The sequence below is a fragment of the Nannospalax galili genome, unplaced genomic scaffold (assembly GCF_000622305.1).
Source record: "Nannospalax galili isolate Female #2095 unplaced genomic scaffold, S.galili_v1.0 scaffold307, whole genome shotgun sequence".
Classification (NCBI taxonomy): Eukaryota; Metazoa; Chordata; class Mammalia; order Rodentia; family Spalacidae; genus Nannospalax; species Nannospalax galili.
The window spans coordinates 323,648-340,260 of record NW_008359625.1 but is presented as its reverse complement, the minus strand read 5'-3'; the positions used below and the strand labels follow the sequence as shown (position 1 = coordinate 340,260).

At 40.9% G+C, this 16,613-nt stretch overlaps 1 protein-coding gene across 8 annotated transcripts in view; it reads right to left on the bottom strand.

Moving 5' to 3' along the window:
- The window catches only part of Cald1 (caldesmon 1), a 188,233-nt gene that overhangs the window by 118,953 nt on the left and 52,667 nt on the right, over window positions 1–16,613 (bottom strand). For all 8 annotated transcript variants that reach the window (XM_008823448.3, XM_017795691.2, XM_029558848.1 and 5 more), the window contains exon 2: window positions 3,774–3,865. The gene's annotated coding sequence lies outside the window, so the exon portion shown is untranslated. The remainder of the gene's footprint in view (window positions 1–3,773; window positions 3,866–16,613) is intronic.

The window sequence follows — 16,613 nt, the reverse complement described above, 5'->3', positions numbered from 1 at the left end:
TGTTTGGAAGGCCTCCTCTGAGAAACAGACAATGACATGAACTGTAAGAAGTTGGGCCTAGGATTGTGGCAGGGCCCTGTCCCAAAGAGACGATGTGGCTGAAGCCGCAGTATCTGAATGGAAAACCAACTTCCTGTCTCTCACCACCCATTTTTATGAACATCCCATAAAACTGCTATGGCAACCTTCCTTTGCTTTTCATTTCAGTTCCCTTGAAACTACAGCTGTGTTCCTCCTTTTTTTTTTTTTTTTTTTTTTTTTTTAATGCTACCTGAAAAACAGAATTATGGAATCAAGAGTATAGGAGCAATTAGATGCCACTTTACAAAGTGGTTTTCAGAAAAGAGAAATGACAGACATAGGCAGTACATTGCAGGGTTTTGCCTCTAAACCACATAATTAAGCATTATAGGTGGATAAGAGGGCAGAGAAATTTAAAATATTGTGACCCTTTGCCAAGATGAGGCCAATGAAAAATAAATAAAGAGTATCAGACATCGCAATTTACGTCAATGAGCACATTATTGGATTCACCAAGTTTTCCATTGCATTGAGCTTTTAAAAGAGTTTATTTTATAGGAAAGAATACCAGACTTTGTGAGCCCAGATCCCAAATAGCACCTGGGGTGGAGAAGATCTGATTCAAGATATGTCTGTCAGATGAATAAATCAGCAAGTAATTGAAAATGTATGCTTGAGGGAGTTGCTGCTGGTGGTGGAGCCTCCCTCATCAACCTCAACTTAGAATTACATCTTTAATTTATAAAGTATTAGCCAGTTATCTGGGGAAGCAGTTAAAAAGCTCCCCAGAGTCTCTCGCTATGACAAATGTCTTTGGATAAAGGCTCCTTGATTTACACTGGATTATGTTCTGATAAAGCTGTTGTAAATTGAAAGCACATTCACTTCACCTGACCTCCCAAGCATCAGAGCTTCAGTCCACTCTTACGTATCAGTTGTTCACACTCATCATAGGCGGCTCCAGTTGGAGCTGTGGTACCCAGCACTGCCAAAGTATCAGACTGCACATAGCTAGCCTGGGAAAAGATCCAAACACAAAATTCGAAACACGGTTTCTAAAGAATGCATATGGCTTTTGCACCATTGTAGATAAATGGAGCCATTGCAAGTCAGGGACCACCTGCATTTATAAATTTGTATCTGTGATAAAATCAAGTTTAAAATCATGGTCATGATATACTAGTGGAGGAAATTCTTTAAAGAGCTTAAAGAAAATGCTCTTAGAAAAAAAGCTCCTTCCTTAAACCCTGATGTGTTGGCATTCACTCCCATTCTGCATTCTTTGGATTTGATAAACACACTTTCCCCCAATCTTAGGATGCCCCCATCCACAGTATATCATTTTTAGTTATTAAATAGCAGGACTCACTATTAATGTTGGCCTTCTCCGTCCTTCTTTAAGCAAGTGTTTTCCGCCAAAGATATTAAACCACTCTTTTTCCCTGTCAGCGAAGCAGACAGCATCCTGAGATCACAGTTCATTTATACCACACTGGCGTGACTATTCAGACTCCATTTGTCGACAGCTCTTAGAGGCTGGTGTTAGAATGAGTGATGGACTTTATGTTTAGAATTAGGAAGAGGGAGGGGAAACTCCCCAAGTAATAAGTTTAGCCTAAAATAACTCTTTCAGGGAATGTAACTGCCCTTTCCTCTCAGAAAAGTCAATTTAAAAAAATCTAGATTTAATTTGGCATAGTGAGACGGGATAGAAAGAATAGTCAGACGGGAAATGTCTCAGTTTTCTCCCCAGGTAGGATGTTTGTTGGATGTAAATCTTACTGGGGAATTGTGGCACTGAGTCAGGAGAGAGGTTCTCAGCTTAACTTGGTTGAATACCTGAAGCAGAGTTGAGAAATGAGTGACATCAGATCATATCCCATTTGGAACCCCAGATAAGACGTCTGATAGTTTTGTTTCAGAGCTAAGTAGCTCAGTCATTCCCTGCTCTTTGCTGCATCCTCACTGTGCTGAAGGACACAAAAGCTGGAAAGGAATTTTAGACAGCTCCTGGTTCCTCTGCTTTTCTCCTAGTTTCCTGTGCCCTGCCTCCACCCATGCGTAGGGTAGTCTCTTCAGTCAGTGACTGTGCTGGACCAGCGTGCATGTTCTCAAAGAGGGTCCTCTGAAGGCCAGGTGCCATTCCCCCTCCATGTGGGGAGCTGGACTGTCTTCTTACTCTCCTAGCCACTAAAGTTTCCAGAATGCTGGGAAGACCCTGGGAACCTTTGTTCTTGTGTCTCCTCAATCTCTAGTCAAACATGACCATACCCAGGCTCACTGTGGACCTGCCTTGCATCTCAGGACAAGGACCCTGGGAGCAGTTTCTTTGAGGTAAGACTCCTGGATCAGAGAGAGGGTTCCAGGCCTTCTCCCAGAGGAGCTTCATTCTATAACCACTCCTAGAAATCCACAGGGAAGCATCACGGTTTAAGAATAGTTTCTTCAAATCCTACTCTAACAAGTTGGAGCAAATTTCAACTAAATAAGATGCAGAGCACTTTGTTCAAGGTGTCTGGGGAAGCTCATTCTGTAAAACACAAGGAAAATGGAAGAAAAACCTCCCAAACTTCTTTTTCCATCTGCAGTGTCAACTAATTCTAAAAATATTGGCCCATGATGGTTATAAAGTCTCCCATTTGTGTTGCTCTAAAGCAAGAGCAAAGGCTTCTAGGTACTTACAACTCAAAGCACCTCTTTCACGTGCTCTTGGGGAAATGGTCTTTTTCTTCAAGCCCAACAGCTGACTGAAATTAATAAAACACAGGTGGGAGGCTCATACACTGGCCACTGGCCATCACTCATTGGAACAGCCCAGCTAGGCCGTTCATGGATTGCAGAGCTCTTACTTCTTCCCTTCAGAACTTCTCATTTTTCTATAGATAGCAGTTTAGGTCAAATTCCCAAAACAAGTGTCAGTTGCTTTTTGGGGTCTCTTCAAGACAATGAGCATCTCTTTCCTGGCCCATCTCTTTCTAGGACCGTAAAGAGGAAAGCTCAGGGATGTGGACTTGAAGAAAGCTGATATCTGAAAGCTCATCTGGACAAAGGGGTGGAGGTAGGCAGAGAAGATGGTGGTCTGCAGACCTCTGGTAGCCTTTTTTGCTGATACTCATACATTTGAAAAATAAAGTCAAGAGTTTCTGCTAAGGGAGAACCAAGGAAATGAGAAAGAGAAGAAAGAGAAAAAAAGAATCAGTTGATATAATCCTGAAACAGTAGTTGCCTGAGAACTGGGGCTAAAAACCTGAAAACTCTTCTTCCTGAGGCCAAACTCAGCTTTCTTTTATCTTTCATCCGCCCCGCCCCGCCCCTTTAGAAAGCTCTTTCTGCTCCCCAGCTGGCCCTCCTGTGGGTAGATTTGTTGAAAGAGGTTGCTACTGCTCCTGAAATCACTAGCCTTTGGACAAAGATGAGCTTACTGACTCTGCATGGCTAACTCATCCTCTTTATCACCTCGAGGCCAAAGGATTAAGTGCAGGAAGTGAAGATTCATGACTGGTGGGGACTGTCTTAAGAAACTGCATATGCAAGAAAGTGACCTAAAGCAGCAAGTCAGATTACAAAGTGGGAAAATACACCACCAAACCTCCATAGAGTCCGCCTGATTCACTGAGTGGTAAGTAAACTAGAAAGGGTAGGGCAGGAAGACTAGCATTTTGCATTATGCCTATAAGTGCAAGATTTAGTACATCAGGCCAGAGGCTGTATAATTACCACACACAGACCCTGAGGAAACAAAGTTTACTCACAGGTAAGCAGTTAGAGGTCCACACGTCTGAGTCTTTGATCACCAAACTCTGTGGGAATGGCTTGGATGATCTTGAAGTGTTTTATTGATTATCTGGAATAGAAGGAAGATTAGAGCATAATTGAGTAAAGTAAATTATAGTTAATGTAGAGTACATATTAAATTTTAAGCATTTATTTTTATTTTTTTTTAATTTTTTTTGATTTTCATACAATACAGTTTATTTACTTCCCCTCCCCATCCACACCTCTCCTCACTGCTCCCTGCCCAATTAATTTAATGTATGCTCTCTCTCTCTCATATACATATATATATATATATATATATATATGGCCTATAGAGTCTGATTTGTGTCCCCAAATGTCCTTCAGTGTGGGTCCATCCATTGGGTCCACCAAGAGTCCCAATCCTGTAAGACACCGTCTCTCCCATTCCCAGTCACCATCTATTGCCAAAAGTTCCTTAAGCTGGGTTGGTATTTCTTACCTACTTCCCCATGTCTATTCTGAGATTTTGTCTGGTTTGAGCTTACATAGGACTTTTGCATACTGCCACCATTGCTGTGAGTTCATATGAGTAACTGACCAGCTGTGTGGAAGACTATTTCCTTGTGGTCATCCACTGCCTCTGGCTCTTTCAATCTTTCTGCCTCCTCTTCTGCAATGGCACCTAAGCCTTGGGAAGCTATTTATTTATTTATTTATTTATTATTTATTTATTTATTATTTAGTGAGTATATATGGCCATATCGGTGCCACGGTGCACCTGGGGAGTCTGTTCTCTTCATTATACTTGGAAGCAACTGCCTTTATTCACTGAGCCATCTCACCAGCCCTAGAGTAAATATTTTCAATAATCAGCTCTCCCTCAGGTGCCACTGTTAGTTGAAGCTTGAAGGGAGAACTAAGGCTGAGGATAGAAATAGTGTGGGCTGGGGAAATGACTCAGTGGGTGAAAGTGCTTGCCATGTAGACCTTACCGTCTGAGTTCATTCAGCCCCTAGAATCCATGTAAAAGGCAAACACAGTACCACAAGAGTCTATAATCTCAATGTGACTTCATGGAGATGGGTGGTGGAGACAGGAGACTCTATGGAAGCTTGCTGGCTAGCTAGCCTAGATTACACAGGGCAAAGAACCTTGTCTCAAACAAGATAGAAAGGTAAGAACTAACAGAAAGACTGTCCTATAACTTCCACAAGTGTGCTATGGCACACACATGCCCACTGCATGCACACATATGAACAAGCACGTACACACACACAAGTAGTTGTTATTCATTATTATTAGTTTTAAAGAAAATAAATGTAATTGTAGGACCAACCCCTATACTATTCTAAATAATGAGATAGAGAAAGAAGGTCATATAGTTATGCAAATACTTTGACAGGATCAATGCTTATTTGCCTAGCTTTTCTTTCTCTGCCCCTAATAACTTCAGTGTTTTTATTTTTTTTATAAAAGAAGCCAATAGGGGCTGGAGAGATGGCTGCAGTTAAGAGCACTGGCTGCTTTTGTCGAGGACCTGGTTTGGTTCCCAACATCAACAAGGAGGCTAACAACCATTCATAACTCTAGTTCCAGGGGCTTCAATGCCCTCTTCTGACTTCCATGTGCATTGCAGAACATGGGTTCACTCACTTAACATACATTCAGGCAAAACACTCATAGACAAAATAAAAAATGGTAACTAAAATACTTTAAATTTTTTTTAAAAAGTAGCCAGTAGAAGGAAAATAGAGGAAGAAAATGCTGTATGTGGGCAGAAAACCACTTTTGGGTCTGCGGCGTCTGTACGCATGACCAGTCCTTTAGTGATATGGATGAACAAAGTGAAAGACGAAGGGACGAAAAGCAGAGCTTGTCTTCATGTAATTCTTTATCTTCCGTTTCAGACTGAAGGTCTGAGGACCAGAAATGTGATGAAGCTTTTACTCTGTTTCAGGATGTTTCACTATTGTAAGTTACTTTCCAACTTCAATTCGATGTCTGCATGAACCATCCCTCACTTTATCTCTTCAAACTGTAGCTGATCATGTTGTGCACAGCACAGATTCTGGCTGACCTTGCTCAGGAGCATTTGCCAAAGCTTTCTGCAGGCCACGTTGAGTCTAGACCAGACGTAGTTAAGGAAGGAAAAGACCCAAGGTGAAGGAAGGGAGGGAGGGAGTTAGACGCATGGGGCAAATGAGCCTGCCTTCCTTCCTCAGGCCCCAGCAAGCTGGTGGCAAACAGCCAGGCTCTATTTATGGCTCCTTTGATTTAACCATCTACCCAGGCATCGGGAGAAATGGGTTTTACATGAAAACTTCACTATGGGAGAACCAAGGTGTAATAAAGGGAAAGGAGGAATTGTCTTTTCTTCATCAGATTCCTAGCCCTCCAAGAGAAGAGCTTTTCTTAGGGTCCTTAGGTGAAGCTGTTCAGTGGCATGAGAAAGAGTAACTAGCATTCTTTTCTAGGTTATTCAAATGAAAAGGCATTGGCAATACATATTTGCAAAAATGAGTTAACAAGTCACACTTGAATGTTTTCTACCACAGATTTTCCAAATGGATGCCAATGGCTTAGAGGGGAGGAACAGTCTCAGATAATGACTTATTGTAACAAGGGGGTCATTGCAAAGGGTAAATTAAGATCTTTTTAAAAATGAGTGATGCTTTAGCCTATACGAAGAACCAATTAAAGGATCATTTAATTATTTTAAAATGTTACCTTCCATGGTTGAATCGGGACCCCTTGAATTCAACATTATTATTTTTAATCAAACAATTCATGTTTCATAATATGCTCTGTACTTATGAAATAACAGCAATAGTTAATATTTATTAGATACCATGTATGTATGTATGTATGTATGTATGTATGTATGTATGTATACAGCCCTGTGCTAAACACATCACATACCTTTATTTCATTTGATTATCATAATAACCTTGTAGGATAAGAGTTGAGAAATTCATTATGTTTAAATATTTTGTCTACATATACCCAGTTAGAAAGTGAAGCCAGTATTCAAACCAGGGGTGACCCATCCTGATGGGTGTACCTGAAGGATATACATGCGTATCCGCTTATTTATTGTGTACCTTGCTCCAGGAAAGGGCACGTGGTGATGAACAAGGAGTCTGATCTCTTGGAGCTGACATTCTGGTCAAGTACAGACTATACATGCTTCTGATAGTAAGTATCGCAGCAGAATGTGATAGAGATCGGTTGGTGCTATGGCTTAACTGAGTCTCCCCAAAGTCCATATGTTGGAAACTTAACCCCCAAATTAATATGTTGATGGGTTTGGAGTAGAGCCTCTCAGGGTTAATAATTAGGAATAGATGAAGTCACAGTGGTGGAGCCACCATGACGGGATCAGTGGCTTTCTTTTTGAAAATATTTTATTTATTATTCTTATTTTATGTGTATGAATGAGTATATTATTTGCATGTGTGTAAGTGCACCCATGTCATGCAATGCCCGTGGAGTTCAGAAGAGGGTGTTGGATCCCCTGGAACTGGAGTTATGAACAGCTGTTAGCTGCCATGTGGGTGCTGGGATTCGAACCCCAGTCCTATGCAAGAGCAGTGTTCATAACCACTGAACCATCTCCCCAGCCCCAGGATCAGTGGCTTTCTAAGAAGAGGAAGAGAAACCTAAGCATACAAGCTCCCTCACTCTTAACATACAACGATTCCAACATGTCACATAGCATGAAGGCTCTCCCCAGAAGCCATCACTTTGTTATTAAATTTCCAAGCTTCTAGAAACTATGAGAAATTCCTTTTTCTTCATAAATGACCCATCCTGTGGCATTATGTCCCCGTAATAGAAAATGTACTGAGACAGATGTTGGGAGATGTTCTCTTAGGAGGAGTAGATAACTAGACCGAAGGAGTCACTTACATAAAGGTCTGAGGAAAAGAACATTCCAGTACCAAAGCCACATTATTCAGTCCTCATGGATTCAGGCTTTTATGTTGCTAATAGAGACCACTGTGTTGAAAGATGTGATGAACAAAGGGAGGCTTACCTAAAATGAGTCCACACAAGTATTGTCTTTGCTGGGAAGCCTGAGGGTAGGGGTGGCTGGTGACTTGTCCCCACCCATAAAAGGATTTCAGGGACATGGCTGGCACTTTGCATGTAGTGTTCAGAAGGTCTCCAAATACTTCATGTTACAGATGAAGGAGTTGAGAGGCCCCTCTTCCAAGTACTTGGTAACCTGAGTGTTTTCTGTGGGTTTACACAAGCTCCATTCAGTCTATGCTGGATAATAAGACAGAATATTTCTTAACAATACATGGAAGAATGAAAGCTACAGGACATGATGCTTGGAATGGGAAAGGAATGGGAAAGTAGCTGTTTCAGACTCAGTTGGCAGGAAGTCAAGTAACTTGTGGAGATGAATATTAAAATAAAATATGTAAAAATAGATCTGTGGGGTTTAGTCAAAATGAGCCAGTGGCAATAAAGCATTAATGTTTCCCTTTGTTTTACATTTATACTTGAATATGGGAGCTAGAAGTATGTTAGAAAGGAGGAAATACATGATTTTAGGGGATTCATGTCATTTAAATAAACACTGATAAGTGAATTGACCTGGGATGAGTCATTGAACCACTTCTGGTCCCTGAATTCCTTCATCTGTAACATGAAGTACTTGGAGCAGATTTTTAAGAGGTCTTCAACTTAGATGTTTTGTCTAATTCTATGATCTTTTAAGGGAAAAAATATTATGTGTCTTGATATGTGTGAATTACTCTAGAGGAGTGAATAAAATGTCAACTGAATTCTCCTTTTCAAGACTCCTATATTAGTTAACTTTCTATTCCTGTGATAAAACTCTGTGACCAAGGCAACTTATTGGAAGAGCTTATTTGGGATTATGGTTCCAGAGGGATGAGAGTCCATCATGGCAGAAAGGCATGGCGTCAGGCAGCAGGTGCAGTGGCAGAAACCAAAAACAGAGAACCCACATCTCCGATGGCAAACACAAAGCAGACCAACTAGAAACGGAGCAAGGCTATGAACCCTCAGAGCTTCCAGCACCTCCTAAACCTCTACAAACAGTACCAGCAACTGAGGCCAGGGCTTCAAATATATGAGCCTATGGGGGACATTTCTCCTTCAAACCACCACAGCTACCTAGTTCCAGTCCATCTCCATCTTTCTAAGAGATGAGTATATTTTAGAGTTCTGTGAAAAATGATAACCCATTGCAGAACAGTAACTACAGCCTACTGAAAACTTTGTATGTGTTGTCTCATTTAATCTTTCCCATTGGAAAGAATCAGATTCAGATTCATTGTTACATGGTGAATAAGTGATAGAGTTGGCATTAAACCCAGATTAGTCTTACTCCAAAGCTCTCCATGACTGAACACATGGAGCCATACCTTCCAGCACTGAGCTCGTGGGCATCCTGTGAGGGACATAAGAGTTGGTGTTATAGATCAGAATAATGGTAATAATGGGGCAGTAAGGTCAGGGAGGAATGACTTTTAGGGGGCATAAAAGGGGCTCCTGGGTGCTAATGATGTAGACACTAACCACACAGATGTCCATTCTGTAAAACTCATCATGCTGTACAGTTATAGGCTGTGTACTTTTCTGTGTATTCTACATTATTTAAAGATTCTTTGTATTGCACGTGCCTAGAAAGAAGGAAACCTCAGTCTGGAAAGAGGACAACCAAAGGGAGCTTATGAGCTCAAAGTATGTAAAGTCATGAAGGTTTTATCTTCCCAATTGCCAATTAGACTATAGGAAAATAAAATAATAAAAAGGAAAAACAAGAAGAGAACACAACAAGGTAATACAAATCAAAATACTCGCTTGGGGGGGTAACCACAGACAGGAAGAGGGGATCAATTTGGTCAGCTATTTCTAAATTAAAAGTCAACACTGGATTATTTACCAATGACTTAGTGAACTTTCCATATATGTATTTTGGCTTACCATACCATAGAAGGGAAATATTGAATGTTTTTGCAAGTGGTCCACACCAAAACACTTCAAATACAAATACTACTTCTTATCGTAGGTTGCCATGAAATGTCCTAGGCTCCGCAGCTGTTGCTCACTGTCCACTGTTTCTTCACAGTCATCACCCACCTTCCCAAATTGATTTCTAGGAATCCTCATGTGTGTCAAGACTTTAAACAAGATTTTCTCTTTGCTTTTAAATTTTTATATTTCTATTTAAGCTTTTGCTTATATACCTTGATTAAAATTTGTCTGTCATAGACTTGTATTCCTTCAGACATTTTAAATTTTTTATTTTTATTTATTTATGTGTATGTGTGTATGCTTGCTTGAGTTTATGGGTATCATGTGTGTGCAGGAATCTGGCAGAGGCCAGAAGAGGGTGTCAGAGCCAATGGAGCTGGAGTTATAGGTAGCTGTGAGCTGCTATGTGGATGCTGAGAACCAAACCCAGGTCCTCTGTAAAAGTAGTAAGTTGTAACCACAGAGCAATCTCTCTAACCCCTCAGCATATGTTTTTGTGCCTGTGTGAGAGTCTCTTGTTTTTGATGGGGCACCGTTTTAGTGTTACCATTGAATTATACACCTTGAAATATCTATAGGCATTTGTATAAACAAGTAGAAAAGAGGCTCAGGATGAATTAATGGGATAATTGGTATATTAGGAACTCAGTTACCAAATAGATTAATAAAGTGGGAAAATAGGGAAATTATTTTCATTAAAGAAAAAGCCAGTTATTTAAAGAAAATGAGAATTCTTATGGCCTTCTGCAGCAAACAGACTTACTGGACTGTAGACAAAGCTCGACAGTGCTCAGCTGGATTGGGTGTGGGTCTTTCCCTTTAAAGCGGTGTGAGATTGTGGAAGAATGCAGGCTGTGAGGTCATATAACTTCTACACTCACTAAAGCTATGGTTTAGGGCAATTCTTTGGATATCAGTTACTTCAATCTCAAAATGAGGACAGCAATAACCATCTTAGGGTGTGTCCTTCCCCAAGTCTGCATAGATAGCATTTTGTGAGTGCTTTTATGGTAGAATGATCACAGAATATTCATTGTAAAAATATTAGCTTCTCTCTCTCTTTCCCTCTCTCCCTCCCTCCCTCCCTCCTTTTTTCCCTCTCTCCCTCCCTGCATGTATGTGTAGAGGCCAGATGTTGATGTCAAGTGCTTTCCTCATCCATTCTCTTCCTTATTATTTTGAGACAGCATCCCTCACTGAACCTGGAGCTCACCAAGTCATCTAGACTGGGAAGCAGCAAGCCCCAGGTCTTATGTTTGATTCCATATCCCTGGGTTACAAGCACATTCCACCCAGCTTTTTACATGGCTGCTGAGATCAAAACTCAAGCCCTCATGCTTACATGGAAAACACTTTACCCACAGAGCTATCTCCTCAGCCCCAGGTACCAGTGTCTTGATGGCAGGGACATAATTCTATCCCAAGTATTTAGCATATTCCCTGACATAGAACATGTGCTTCACAAAAATTTGTTGGGTGCACAAGTGAATGGATGAACAAGATAACAAGTAAGGAGCCTAGCACTGGATTTCGCATACCACAAGTCCCATGAGCATCAGCTTCTTGCTGTTCATCCCGTGTTGTTATTTTGCATCTAGAAAGCAGAACAGCTCTCCTTTAGCTTATTGCTATGTCATCAAGTGACCATAAGTCATATAAGGGGCTAGAGAGATGACTCTGCAGTTAAGAAGGCTTGCTGTTCTTCCAGAGGATCTGGGTTTGATCGCCAACACTCACATTGTAGCTAACAACCATCTGGAACTCCAGTTACAAGAGATCCAATGACCTCTTCTAGGCTTTGCATACATGTGGTGCACTTGGATACATGCAGTCAAAAAACTCAGACACATAAAATAAAAACAATAAATATGATATTTTTAAAAATAAGTCATATAGGCTGGGTGTGGTGGCATATGGCTTTAATCCCAGCACTTGGGAGGCAGAGGCAGGTGGATCTCTGTGAATTTGAGAACAACTTGGTCTACATAATGAGTTCCAGGCCAGCTGGGGCTACAGGGAGACCCTGTTTAAAAAATAAAAAACAAAAAACCCTCCCAAAATCCATATAAAACAGGGGAATGTTCCCAAATCCTTAAAATTTAAGGGAAGGCAAAGGTGTTTTTGCAAAGTATGAAAAGCAAAAAGAAAACTTTCTTTGCTGAAGCAAAATAAGATCACATAACAATGGAGAGAAAGGACTTTGATGTCCCAAAACAGCATCTTTTTGCTGTGCTCCTTTCTGTTCCTTTTCTTTGACTAAGAATAATTCATGCCGTTCTTGTTCTTTGGTTTAGCCAAGATATTTCCATTTTTAACACAAGAATGAGGGTGGATTTTTATAGACAAGATGATTTCTGATTGGAAAAGCAGGAAGAATGTGTCCACAGCAGGGTGAATGAAGGTCAGGTGTTTATTTTTAAGCTTCATGAAAAGTTCTATGCTTGACTGAAGCAAATGGGGAAGAGAAAGTCATTTTGCTCCTATGAATGTCTGGATTTCTCATGGGAAAGCAGCTGATGTTAGTGTCTGATGAGTGTCCTGTGGCTACAGACATATAAGATGTGGATTTCTGAGAAAAACGAAAGCCTTTTCTTTATAGAGTCATGGCTTAGCTGAGCGTGGAATTCAGCATAACTACTGTCTATCCAGAGGACATGATGCAGCTATTAAGAGGCCCAGAGCCGTACAGGCACACAGGTGCTTGTTTCTCTTACTATTATCATTCTCCACGAGCATCCATGTTTCTTGTGTTGTTTATGAGGTGTAGTGTTGCCTGCTTGGGCTCCAATGTGCCAAGAAATAATGAACTTAATTGTTTAAACTTTATGATTGCGTGTGTGTGTGTGTGTGTGTGTGTGTGTGTGTGTGTGAGAGAGAGAGAGAGAGAGAGAGAGAGAGAGAGAGATGGGGTGAGGGAGCGTACATGCTAAGGTGTTCATGTGGATGTCACAGAACAACTTGTGTGCTCCTTCCACCGTTAATTTAATTCTTTGAGAATTTTGTACATGTATACAATGTACTTTGATTATCTCCTCTCCTCTCCTGTCCAGATCCTCCCAAATTCCTCCAAGCCCCCAAACTTCATGTCTTCTTTTTTCTTTTCTAACCCACTGAGTCCAAAATTACTACTACCAAAACCTTTTCATGGGTTCCAGGGACTGAACTCAGGTTGTCAGGCTTGCACAGTAAATGCCTTTACTCCCTAAGCCATTTCGCTAGCTCTTAATTTTTATGGGGACTGGAGAGGGGGCTCAGCAGTTGAGTGCTCACTGCTCTTCTAGAGGACCAGAGTTTGGCACATCCAGTAGCTCCAGGTACAGGAAATCTGACACCCTCTCTACCCCAAGCCCTGGCATCTGCACACATGGCAGACATACAAAACATACACATGAATTTTTAAAAATTAATTTAAATTTTCGAATTGCTGGAGTCCCGCTGGCACTTCTGCCTCTGCCTCTGTGTGGTTTCTAAGGTAAGGGAGCTAACTGACAGAGGGAGGACTATGAACCCAAGAAAATGCAAAGCAAGAAAACACAACAGACATCTAAGAAAAATCAAGTATGGTATACACACCATTTCTACCTGACACAGACAGTGGTCAGTAACTAGCAGCATTGCTAAATTGAGCTCCTTTCATTCAGTTAGACTCCTAATTTGCTTATTATCTCAAAAATGAAGTTAGATCTTAGAAATTTTGGCTATTCACAAAGAAGCAGTGTCCTAACACATTCCTTTATGCCTGAGGCTGCATGCCATCAAAGCAATTAGATAATTCATTCAATTCAGTGAACTTAATGAAAAGTTTAGGTATGCTTTAAGTTTGTATATATTTCTGTTTGTTGAAAGTTTTCTTGGGTGTGGTGGTGCATGTCTGTAATCCCAGCAGTCAGGAAGCCCTCTAGTAGTAGTTTTGACTACTGATTAAAATTTAAGCCCAGTTGTTTAAAGTAAGCAAAGTCTAAGCAAAATCACACCCAAAGGAGAATAATCTTGTTCCTTTTCATCTTCCAACCAGTTGGTGGGTACCTCTCACCTCTGATCCCCACCACAGAACTGTGTGCTAAGGTCTAATTCAGACTTTGAACTCGGTCTATGTTAAGCACAAAATGTGGCCATAAGGAATCTGATCAGCTGTAGGACTTGGGGGGGCCTGAGCTCACATGCTAGCGTCACCTTACCCTATGATGAAAGACAAAACTATTCATGTATAGAATCTTGAGAGAGTTCACTAGTAGATGCCATCCATTCATCTGAAAGAACCGCAACCATGATTCACTTATATTAGCAACTTGGAGAATAACACAGTGATGGCTGCAATCCCATTGCATGAACTTTGTGCTAGAAATAGTTTAGCATCACACTCTCTCTGTCCATTCACCATCACCCAGATATGCATCTGTGATTGTCTAAGAAGCTGTAGACTTCAGCAACCACAGCAAAATAACAATGCACGGGGGACCACTTTGTGCACAGGGCCCTGGGAATGGCCAGTGGAATTCCTCTGGTGCATCTCCTTTTGACTTTTTCCCATAGACCTTGTTCCTGCACTGAAATGTCTGGAATGCTTGGTAGAGATGAAGTTCTTGGTCACTGGGCAGTTATGCTTCTAATCACAAGTGAGATCAGCCATTTGTGGACTTATTTCCAAGTGACACTTGTGGCATCACAAACAAGTTTAAAAAAAATACAAAAACAACACTATCACAATAAACAAGAACTTTAACATCCTCTTTCTTACATGATTTTTATGGCAACCCCAGAGGGCAGCCAAATAAGTATTCCTGGCAACATTTTATGACAGGACCTAGGAAAACTGACAGAGACTGATTCATCCATGTCTTCTCAGCTGTCAGTGGGAAGAGCTGCATTCTAAATCCCCCCTGCTCCCTGTGCAGCCAGAGGTTGGTGGTGAATGTTTTCCTTAGTTGCTCTCTACCCTATGCTTTGAGACAGTCTCTCACTGGACCTGGAGTTCACTTACTGGGCTAGACTGGCTAGCCAGAGGGCTCCAGGGATCTGCCTATCTCTGCTTCCTTTTACAGGGGGTGCCGGGGTCCAAACTCATGTCCTTTCTTGCTTGCATGGAAAGCCTTACCAACTGAACTCTCTCCCCAGCCCCTGAATCTGTTCTTTTCATAGAATGCCATTCTGCCTCTGTCTGACTACTTGTGAACCACATTCATTTAACAGAAGCTGGCTCTCTGCTGTTTTAAGATGCCTCATTACTGTTTTTAGACATTGAATCAGTTTACTGTGTGATTCTTAACCATTATCACTGCCTAAATATTTTCAAAATGACTATTTTAAGAATTAATTCTTTGTGATTTTTGCAGTCTAGCCTGTTTTTGCAGTACTCACACAATAGGAGAGTGTAGCCAATGATAAGGATGCCATGTAACTGTCCCTTAAAGCACTTGAACATCAAAATAAGTCTTCTATGAAGGTACCATGGCCCATGACATCAATTTTCTATGTGAAATCCCTAGCACAAGTCACATGTGAGACAACTCATCAGAGATGCTAGATTTCACATGATTTACTTTTAAAAAGTATTTGAAAGAATTCCAAGTTATCCCTGTAAACTTGACATTCATTCACTTGCACTAAGCATCTTCCTTGAGTGGAAGAAAAACGTGAAGAATGTTCCTCACATAGGAAGAAACATTTAAGAACGGATCTACTATTCCTATCTTATAAGACAAAAATCCAAGTCAGACTTTGGACTGCATTTCCAGCTAAGGACTCAGCAGAGGTGGAGAAAGATGAGCTCCCCACCCTCCCACAGCCAGCACCCATTTTCATGGGAAACTAAGTATTAACCTACTTATGTCACATTCATTTCTGTATCCCCAGGGCCAAGTACAACTCTGAGAATATACTAGCTTCTCAGTATATACATACTAAGTGGATAATAAACAACATCTCCAGATGCTTATTCTTTTCAATTTATTATTTTTAATTTACATGTATGAGTGTATTGCCTGTGCATATGTAAGTGCACCCATTTCGTGCAATGCCTGTGGAGATCAGAAGAGGGCATTGAACCCCTTGGAACTGGAGTTACAGACAGTTGTTAGAAGCCATGTGGGTGCTGAGAACCAAACCCAGGTTCTCCGCAAAAGCGACCAGTGATCTTAAATGCTGAACCATCTCTTCGGTCCCTTCCTTCCTATTTTTAAATTTGGGTGAAAAATCATTACTTATGTCCTGCTGATTCTAAGTGTGCAGTTGGTTCTCTCTGAAGCCTGGTGCTCATCTTTTTATTGACAGTTCTATTAGGTGGTTGGTAAGGATGTGAACAATATCCAGACTTTAATATCTCATAGTCCCAACTTAAACCCAGATGGCTATATTTTTAAAAAAATGTTTGTTAAAAATTAATGTGTGTGCGAGTGTATGCATGTGTGCATGCGTGTGCATACGTGTGTGTGTGTGCGTGTGTGTGTGTGTGTGTGTTTCAGGGAGCATGCATATGTCACAAGTGTGGAAGTCAGAGGGCAACTCTCAGGACTCTATTCTCTCCTTCAGCTATTGATTCCTGGTTTGGACTCAGGTCATCAGGCATGAACAGCAAGTTGAGAGCGCTTTTACCTGCTAAGCCATCTCATTGACTGATGCCAAAAATGTGTGTTTTTAACCAAGTGAAGGATGGCATGTGGATACCGATGGGCCAGTGAAACTCACTTCTGCATTATTACATAAAATGGAACATCTCACCAAGGGTAGTACTTCTGAAAATTAGTAGTTTCCTTATTCATATGCCAACAGAAACACCAACAGAGGCCTTATTAGGTTCAACATTTGGAGCTCAGTTGGCTGAATTAAATGAAACAGATTAA